Source organism: Tauraco erythrolophus, chromosome 9 (genome assembly GCF_009769465.1).
Source record: "Tauraco erythrolophus isolate bTauEry1 chromosome 9, bTauEry1.pri, whole genome shotgun sequence".
Classification (NCBI taxonomy): Eukaryota; Metazoa; Chordata; class Aves; order Musophagiformes; family Musophagidae; genus Tauraco; species Tauraco erythrolophus.
Window position 1 is genome coordinate 6700914 of NC_141473.1, and position 9921 is coordinate 6710834.

Sequence of the window (9921 nt, forward strand, 5' to 3'; positions counted from 1 at the left end):
TTCTTACACTTAACCCGGTTTAAAAAAAAAAAAAAAATCACTAGTCAGTAGATAAATGAATCGCAAGTTACTTTGGGATTTCTTAGACTGCACTTAGAATCTGGGGTTTTTATGTAATTCTAGGTGTTTGCCATAGGACTGTGTTCTGGATGCATGCTGGTATGCAAGCAGTGTGTTCTTTAGGCGCTCCTGAAGATGTAAATGATGCAAGTCCATTGCCACACACATGCCCGTATAAATGGGTGTACGATTAAGGCAGTGATCTTTCAGGTCTCAATGTGTAGATCACTTTAAAGCTGATTATTTAATATGCCTGCTGTAGAGCTGGGCCATACCTGACCTGTATTTCAGGATGAAACGTAGGATATACTTTCTCACTGAAGTCTTTTGTCATTGATTTTTATACAGCCTTTCTTTAACGGTGATATTTCTTCGCAGACTGCTCGAGGTACAGGAGTCTCCAGTGTTCTTTAATGTTTCTGTAGCAGTGCGATGAAGAGTTGTAATTTGCATTGCTTTCCACTCAGTAGCGTTTGTAAAATGCATCACTGACCATTTTTTGGCACCAAAGAGCCTCTTGCACCATACTGCTTCTATGAGTGACTGTTACACTGTTGTTATTTCTCTAACTGCAGAAATCAGCCACTACCTAACCCCTTACCTAGGATCTGCATTTCAAAAAGTATTGGTTTATCATGGCTGAAATTGATGTGTGCAACCTGAAGCAAGGTTGTCCTCTGCGTTTGCAGAAACTGCTCAATAAAAGTGAAACATGATAAAGGGCTTATCCTGTATTGTCATCTGTCAAAATGTTGTCCCTCTTTGCTGTAAAACTGACTACAGGCATGCAAGGATGAACTTGTAAACTATGCACTTGCAATCATGTAAAAGATGCTTTATTTAAATTTTTTCATACAAAACCATTTTGTATTTTGCAGAGTTGCAGTAGAAGGCTGTAAATCTAAGTTTAAATGTAGCTTTTCATCAGTCCTGCCTCCTTGTGTATATTTGTTACCAGTTTTCAGACATACTCTTCCTGCAGAACTCTTCCAGCTATTCACTGTATCAGAACCTTTTCCTTTATTTCACTCGCCAAAAATGTCTATCAGTGAATAAGGCTTAGTCTTGCAGAAAATCAGTGATTTGTTTTTCTTGTGTTTGTACACAAGGAAGCAGACTTAAACTGTACGGACACGATTAGTGTCTGATACTTCCTAATTATCTGACTGTTTTTGAACAAGGGCACAAGTCATTGTTTTAATCACGTGGAACTGTTTCCTGGTCAGCAATAAAAGATTTTGTTGCACTGTTGTTGCACTGCAAGGTACAGGCCATCTTTTATTCAGTATACTTCAAAAAAAATGATGGGGTTTGGAAAGAACTGCCTTTTTCCAACTTGAATCTTCAACTGTAGAGACAGTTTCGCATCTGGATTGCTGCTGTAATAGCAGAAGGAAGTTGTTCTTCTGAAACTGAGTGAGGATTTGTTTGTTCTGATCATATGTGGTGCCTGTTCAACTTGGTAGATTCAAGGGTTTCACTGTGTAATGTTTCTCTTCATAAAAAGGAAACTGCAAGGCAACACCTGTTGGGAAGGTCTTTCTGTTTCATTTCAGCCAACTTTCATGAATCCAGTTGATTGTTTAAAAAAAAAAAAATTGAGAAGATATTTGTGTTTTTCAGTATTACATGGATAAAATCCCTCCCCTACCTTTGCCATCACTTCAAAGAAAATGCTAAAATGTTTACTGAATGTTCTACTTGAAAAAGAAACAGGACTTCATGTTGATGAGTGAACACTGATTCTGTCGTCTTTCTGGGGATGTATGCTGATCTAGATCATGGATGTGAACGACATACTCTGCTCACTGACATTTAAAGGGTGGGGACTCAGTTAATTTGACATCAGTAATGATTATTTGAATACAAGTTATTCTTGCTTAAATACAGAGCCACTCGTGATTTGATTAAAGCCGATTGGAATCTTCTTGGTTATCAAAGTATTCCTGATATGCTGTGGGAAGAGATACTGCTTTACCTGGTACCTTAGTAGTCAAGCTGTCAGTCAGACATCAGAGTTGCACAGACAGTGTTTTATTTTTTTAAAGACACTTCATGGAGTTACGTCAGGGAATTCAGTGTAAAAGCTGACTTTTCTGTAGTGATGGGTGATAGCATTTGAATATTTCCCCGTGAAAACGAGCGACCAGTCGCTATTCTTTGGATGAACCCAGGTTCTCACTGACCCCAGGTAGTCGGCAGCTGTCTATCCCAGCTGCTTGCAGGGAAGGGAGGAGGAGGAAGGGGAAAAACGGTGAGGCCAGGTGATAGGTCTGCCAGACTAGTGTGCGGGATGGAGCAGCATTAGTGCCAAGCCATATTGTCAGACATATTTAAAATCCCGGCAGGCTTACACAGATACGGCAGCAGGATCCGAAGGATTGTGACCATTCAGACGCAAACTTGCTTTGTCTCCGTGCTTAAAATAACGTTGCTTTAAACAAATAGAAAATATGTAACCTTTGGCCATTTTCTGTTTGGTTCCTGAGAAAATAGATGCACATTAAACAGCTAAGCTAGAATACTGAGGTTGACTAAATGAATAAAGAGAACGTAAAGGAGCAAATTTTGTTAAGTGTCTGAATTTGTTGCCCTTTGCTTAATTTAGATCTCAGCTTGGCAATGTACTGTTTGCCCATATTGACCCTTTTGTGCAACTGGAGTAGCTTGAGATATGCACAGCTGCTATACGTTCTTTAAATTTCTGGAGCAGGGCTGCGTAGGAATTGAACAAGAATCACAAGTCTACTGCATGAAACACTAAATGATGCTTACGTTTCCCAGATGGAAATCGAGCCAACTCTGTAGAAGGTTAAATGCCACAGTTGATGATGAAAAGCTGCCGTCCTCCATTTGAGTGTCTAGTTCTTTGACCTTAATAAATGGAGAATTATTGTTGGGGTGCTGTTCCATGGAAAATGCTCTTGGTGGTTTCATTGGTCTTTCAATGAAGCAGATCATTCCACGAATGATTTGTTTCTTTTATGTTGGGTTATCAAGCGTGGCAGGAAAGACCAATTGATAGAATTTATCGTTTAGTTCAGATCTTTCAACTCAGGTACTGACTATGGGGAAAATAACCCTCTAGGTTATTAAAAGGACTGTTTACTTTTGCAATATACCTTTGTAGAACCATTCCTACTTGAGTTCTACTTGCACCTGAAAGCACAAGGAAGCTGCACAAATACACCTTGCCACCGTAAAGATGGAATCAACCGCTTGGAGCTGCCGTTCAGTGCTACAGCCACCATACCGGATCACTGTTGTACAGTCAAATGCCAGCAACATTTATGCCTTGCTGCTTGCTTTGTTTGAAGTGCAAAGCTTGTGTTCTGTAGAGAATAAATATGTCCTGTGTATTTGCAAATATTCAGAGAAGGCTGAGGTCCAGCGTTATTTTTCTGAATTCCTGCTGTCTTTGTACGGATTGGAGCTTCTTTCATTTATAGGTACCTGCTATGGTTTTGTAAGAGCAATTTCTGTTTTATTTCTGACTAATTATCTAAGCCCGTGGCTAATTTCAGACAGACTTTAAAAAAGAATAAAATACGAATATTTCTGGCGTACTGTTTCTATATCGGTCTTGACTCCTATTTGGATTTATGTATTCCATGGAATAAGGATACGAAAGCCCATGAAATGACTCTCAGCTTAAAAGGGCTGTTTTCAGAAGCAGGCAAATTGCTGTAAACTTGCAGTATGCACAAAACCAGACCTTGTTCTAGAAGTGTAACACTGTTCTGTGTTTTGCTAATATATTTTGAGGTGGTCAGTACCTGAGGTCATGAGGACTAACATATATTGCTGAATGTATGTTGCATTTTGGAGATTTAAAGCCAGTATATCAAGGTGATACTGTGTTCACGTTGACTTCTGAGAGCATTCCTTCCAGCCTCTTCTTGCTCTGTGGCCTTTTACCAAACGGCATAGAACCTGTCCATCAAGATGTATACATGGAAACTTAGCAAAGTGTGCAGTATTATGTTATAAATCCGTTTCATGAGGTCACAGTATCTAACAAGTGTCTCACAGAAGCTGCATAGATTAGAAAATGGACGTTTCTTTGAAATGCTTCTACCATAAAATCTTACCTGGAACGTATTGCTGGAGTCTTTTGTGTCTGTATGACTTGTGAACAAAAGTAAGGCAAAATGCAGTCTCGTTAGAAGTATCCAGGTCCAAATCTTATTTTACCAAGGCCGTAGAAACAGGTATTCCTTCAGAAGAGTTTTCATTGCAGAAGATGCACACGGATGCTTGTGAGTTGCAATTCAATTGTTAAGGCGATGTATCTCACTTCTTGTACCCTGTTTTGCTGTGTTTCTTGTTATAATCGTGTGTGTTTCTAGTTGGCAGAGTTGTCCTTAACCTTTCATGCACAAGGAGCCAAGCTCTTGTGTTTGCATCTGCTTCTGAGCAGAAACACCCACTGACCTCAGGTATCATTTTTATGTTCCCCTGTACTGCAAAAATCTTTGATTTCCTTGCTCTATGCATGTTCTGATATTTACGGGTGGATGTTGAGAGCATGTGTTAAGTACCTTTTTTTTTTTTTTTTTGGTATCTTCAAGTTCATGCCAGACTGGACATAATTCACAAAATTTGAAGTTCCTTTACTGCACCCCCCTCCATCCATCCTAACTGCACGTAGTCCAGAGGGGCTTAGAATGCTTTTAAGGTTTTGACGATGATTTCTTAATTAATTTCCAGTTGAATATGTGAATATTGTTCTACCAAGTCAAATTATTTATGGTTGTGAAATTGGTTATTGAAAACCATATTTCTTCATCTCAAGTTTTAATTTATGGTGGTACTTTATTTTCTTAAAGCTGTTTTTAAAGTCTGCAGGTACTCTGGAGGGTAAAAAAAATGGCAATGTTTGCCTTTTTTTTAATTTAAGGGCAGTATAAAAGGAAAAGAAAATTCCTTCACCTTAATTCTTTCTTCTTTATAAAACAAAGTTGAAGAAACTTGAAAAGTAATATTAGTGAAGCAGTAAGTTTTTTTGTCAAATATGCATTTAGTACTAAGCTAATGAAACATTTTTACTTCTTCACTATCAGATGGAAAGAACAACATAAAACTTTGTTTAAGAAAAATTTTATCAACTTAAACTGCAAGCTTTGAAATACTGGCTCTTACGTTTTCTTAGTGCAATTTCTGAAGGGGTCTAGGGATGGCTGTAATAGGTAAGGGTACTGCTGGAATTAACTCAGCTTGTAATTCGGTTTCTGCATATTCAAATGTCTCTGCTGGTTTTGCAGTCTGTGTTTTGGCATGCACAAAGCTGTTGGAGTTGGAGGTATTGAGGAATGTTCCACAAGACTAGGGATAAAAGTTGACCCTGTGAACCTCCTCACACTAGCAAGTATTACAAAGGAGTGAGTCAGAGCTTTCTCTGAGTTCAAAGTGAGGGGTGCTGGACAAATTCCCCTGACTTACTTAGGCAAGCCTGAAACAGAATACAGTTTTTTACCAGAGTTCTCTTCAAAGCTGTTTTATGCTGTGTACCTTACAGGAAGGGTATATCCATATTTTCTCTGTGTGTATCTTGTTAAAAGATTAAAAACGTTTCATTATCTGCTGCGTGGTATTTGTGAGTCTTCTGATTTGTAAACACATTTAGCTAAGACTTAACAAAAACGGGTTGCTTGTTTAAGGTTAATGCTACTAAAAAGTGACTTGACTTTGAAATGAAAAAACCCACCAGATCTAACAAGATCAAGTCACGTTGCTTTCTCCAAAAGGAGTAGGCTCATCCACACTCTAGTGTGTTCTAGCACTGAGCCTGTCACTGATTTCTTTGTGCTTAAACTGTGATAACATAGGAACTAAAATTTTTTGATAAAAAAAAAAAGTGAGTCCCTCTAGGTTCATGATACTCTGTGAATTCCAGCATCGGCTTATTCGCAAGGAAAAACTTGAGAGATACGTTTGCCATCCCACTGTGAACACTAAGATGAATGTTCATGAAGTTTGAAACCTGGTTTTCTGTATTGATCCTATGATGTGCTGAACAGTCTGTGATTTTTGTGCATGTGTTCTCATGGATTAAATCACCTTGTGTTTTCTGGCCAGAATATAGTTTGCAGTGTGGCATCAAATCTTACTTTCTGCTGTTACCTATAATACCACATCATACGTGGCCAGGTTTGCCCGTGTATAGAATGTACATGAGCATCACCTTCTGTTCAAATTCCTGTGAAAACATACTTGGGCAAAATGCTGACCTGTTAGCCATATTCAAAAAGTCCTTTTGAAGTTATAAAATTATAGTCAAGTTGTAGAAACCTTTGGTTTTGCTTTCTGAATCTCTTACAGAAGTGAGGATGAAGTGGTTAGTCCTTGGGTTCCAATGAAAATGAGTTTTCTTACCAGTGCAGCCAAAAGCATGCTCATTTCCTTTAGAAGGAGCTTAAGCATCTTGTCCTCTGTCTTTTCAGCTCGTAAAACCTCTTTGCTAATTATAAGCCAAGATTGTTAGAGAAAAAAGGAAATTCTTGGAAGGATGCTCTGGCTTCAGTAGTACAAGCAGGAAACTTCCAGTAGAAATCCCAGTGCGTGGGCTTTGAATTGCACTAGTCGAACTTCTCATTTAAGCTCTGCTTTTTCATGGCATCTGTTTTACCACATGCCCTGGCAAAGAAGATGGTGCTGGGGACAGTGGTGCTCTAAAGTCTTTTACAAAGTTGCGGCAGCCAGAGGCCATTTCCAGGTGGGACAGGAATATGGCGGGACAGGAATATGGCAGGGCAGGTGGGGAACGTGCTGAATCAGCAGCTCTTGGCGCTGCAGCTCTGGTAGGAGTTTGAGCTGTTCCTGGGCGGCTGAAGGAAACTTGGCAGCAGAAACACTTTGCTGGTGCAAGTGTCACCTCCGGAACAGGTGGCTGCAGTATAATGTAAACCAATTCTGTAAATCTGGCCTTTAACATATATAGGGACACCTATGCAGTGACGTGTTCTTGGGGTGCTTTAGAAGCACGTGCAGTGTAACTGGAAGATAAACTATGGAAGTCTGAAACTTGATTCTAAAGGGTTTTTCCTGTAGCAGATGGGATTTGCCTGCTTTGAAGGCCTTTTCTTATTGTTAACATTTACGGATTTTAAGTTCTTAATGCAATTAAGAAGTATCTCTACAGAAATTGGTCGCGTTATGTTGGTGTAAATGAAATCGGGGCTTTAAATCATGAGTCAGGTTTCTCATAGTCTCAATTAGTTTTGAGCCTTTCAACTGCAATTTGGCATTGAAATGCGCCGCAAATTTTACAAATTTTCTTTGATGTTATTTATAGTTCAGTGTGTTCCAGGATAGATTTTTGCAGTGGCAGCAGCTAAGCACAACTGCTTCCATTTCTTTTCAAAACTAGCTACGTAAATTTAAAGACCACCAAATACTCTCAGGATACAAGTAAAATTTTAAAATAGAATTTTTAATATCTTTGCCTGAAATCAGAGGTTTATTAAGTTTGTTTCTGCCTTTTTGGGTGTCTTGCACCTTCTCATTTTCTCCTCCCTCCCTCCGCCTGTTCCTACCAATGTCAGTGAGAAATTTGCTGAACTTTATCCAAATTGTTAAACCTGCCCTCATTTAGCATGATGAGCAGTCCAAGCCTTGCTGCCAGACTATGCTAACAAGTCATGTGTGGACAGAAAGTGGGAGATAGGAGGCTCATGAAAGCTTTTATGTTCAGTTTTAAGTGAACTTTACTATTTGAATGTTAGTGAGTAGTGTTGAAAGCAGAAATAAAAACTGAACATAAAATTCAGTGGTTCTGCAAACAGCAACCCTGACAGAGCCAGCACTGGGGTGCCCAACTCCAGGTACTGTCTCTGCAGGAGTAGCTCAAATGTTTTCAAGGCAAAGGGGGAGTAAGGGGGTGGAACAAGAATCTCAAGGAGAGGAAAGGAACAGAAAATGTCCTGGCTTCTACAGGTAAATCTGGCAGATCCGAAGGTCAGGTTTGGCAGTATATGAATGGAGTGCAACTGGACAGCTGGGGCTTCTTGGAGACACCAGCAGAGCAATGTGCACCATGGGCACAATCTTTGGTCTCCAAGCATTCTGGTATTAATGTACTCCCTTCTCCAAATCCAGGAAGTCTTGCAGCTACTCCACTAACCTGTTGTCAGTACATTAGCTTGAAGAGTAGGTAGTTGTCCTAGGAGTACTAGTTCTTCACATTTAAAATCAAAACCTTTGGGCTTTGTGACCTGATTCTTAATACCTGACGCTAATGGATATGACTGGAAAAATCTTTTGCAGCACATGTCCAAGCAGCCTTCTCCCAAAACTAATGCCACGTATGTTACTTTCACTTGTGCCTGTCCAGGAGCCTTACCTCTCCTGGCCAGGCCACCTGGGTGCTGCTGCTGGTGTGGTTTTACCCCATGATTTTCTCATGCTTGTGCAGAAATGCCAGTTGTGGTCCATGTATCATGCCTGTCTCGCACATCGCTTGGAAATGCCATGTGCAGCTGTTGAGCAGTTCCCTCAGCAGTGTAGCAAACCTTTTTTTTTTTTTTTTCTTCCCTAAATCCATACCAAAAGCCAAGAAATCTTTACCAGCTAACACAACTTTTGGCCCTGGTGCTGAAGGCAGAAGTCCAGTGGTGCGCAGGCCAAATCACTTCAGCTGGAAGGTATTGTGCTGCTGTTTATTTTGGAAGCACAGATGCAATTTATTCTTGCGTTCAGCTTTCTGGTGTCACCAGTTCCCCAGGAATGAAGTCTTGGCCTTGTACATGTAAGTGGAAAATATCCATAGGTTTCAGTGAGATAGGGAGCCCATCGGTGTTCCTGCTATGAACAGAGCTACCTCTAAATGCGTTACGGTGTGTTCAGGATGGGATTTGGCTTAGGTGGAAATAAAACAAATGTCGACTTGTCTGCTAGCAGTGGTTTCTGTGACTTTCTGTAGGTATCGATTCTATTTCCAGTGGGATTTATGCACTCCCATTACCTCCCGCTACTGTTGTGTGCTTCCTGAAGATAAAACTGTCTATTGGTGGCTTACAATTTTGTCAGAATTACACAAATTTCTCACGCTGGCTACGTGCTGGCTTTTTGATTAAATATTTTGGTAAGAAGTTATTTGTGAAAGTGAAAATACTTTTGTTAAAATAGTAATTGTGCTTTTCCTGTTGAGAAATAATTTTCTTTCCGTGTCTTGGAAGAGCAAAGGAGTCACCCCAGCACAAGAAACTTTGCACTTCTGTTTTGGTAAGAAAGTTGCACAGATTCCTACTAGAGGTGACTGTCTTGGGGAAGTTTTTTTTTGTTGTTTCTTGCACCTGCTCAGCAAAGATGTAGCGGCGTCCGGTGGCTGAATGCTCAGTGGAGAGAGATGCCCGATGTCCCAGAGTGCGATGGAAGGAGCAGGCTGGGGAGGAAGAGGCTTGTGCCTGGGAAGAGGAAGGAGGAGGGAGAGATGAGATGAATGTGGGTGAGTTGAAATAACGATGCTGTTGGGGAGGGGGGGATGAACGTGGAGAAGGCTGGAACAGCTCGGGGCCCACAGCGAAGGGGTTAGGTTGGGAAGGGGAAGGGTGCCGTTCTCCACGGGCACCGGAGAGCGAGTGGAGACCCACCGTCGCCACGTCGCCCTTGGCGGCCCGTGCGCCTCACGGTACCGTGGAAACGCTGCTGCTCCCCTCGCCCCGGGGCGCGGCGCAGAGCGGTGAGGGCGGAGGAGCCCCGGCCCGCCGGCCGTGCGAGCCCCGTTTCCAGGCTCCGCCTGCCGCCGCCCCTCGTCCCCGCCGCCGCGGCCGGGCGGTGAGGCGGCCCCGCGGCGGGCGGGCGGGGCGCGGCCGCGGCGCCTGTCAGGAGGCGGCGGGCGGGGGGCTGGAGGGGGCGGTCGGG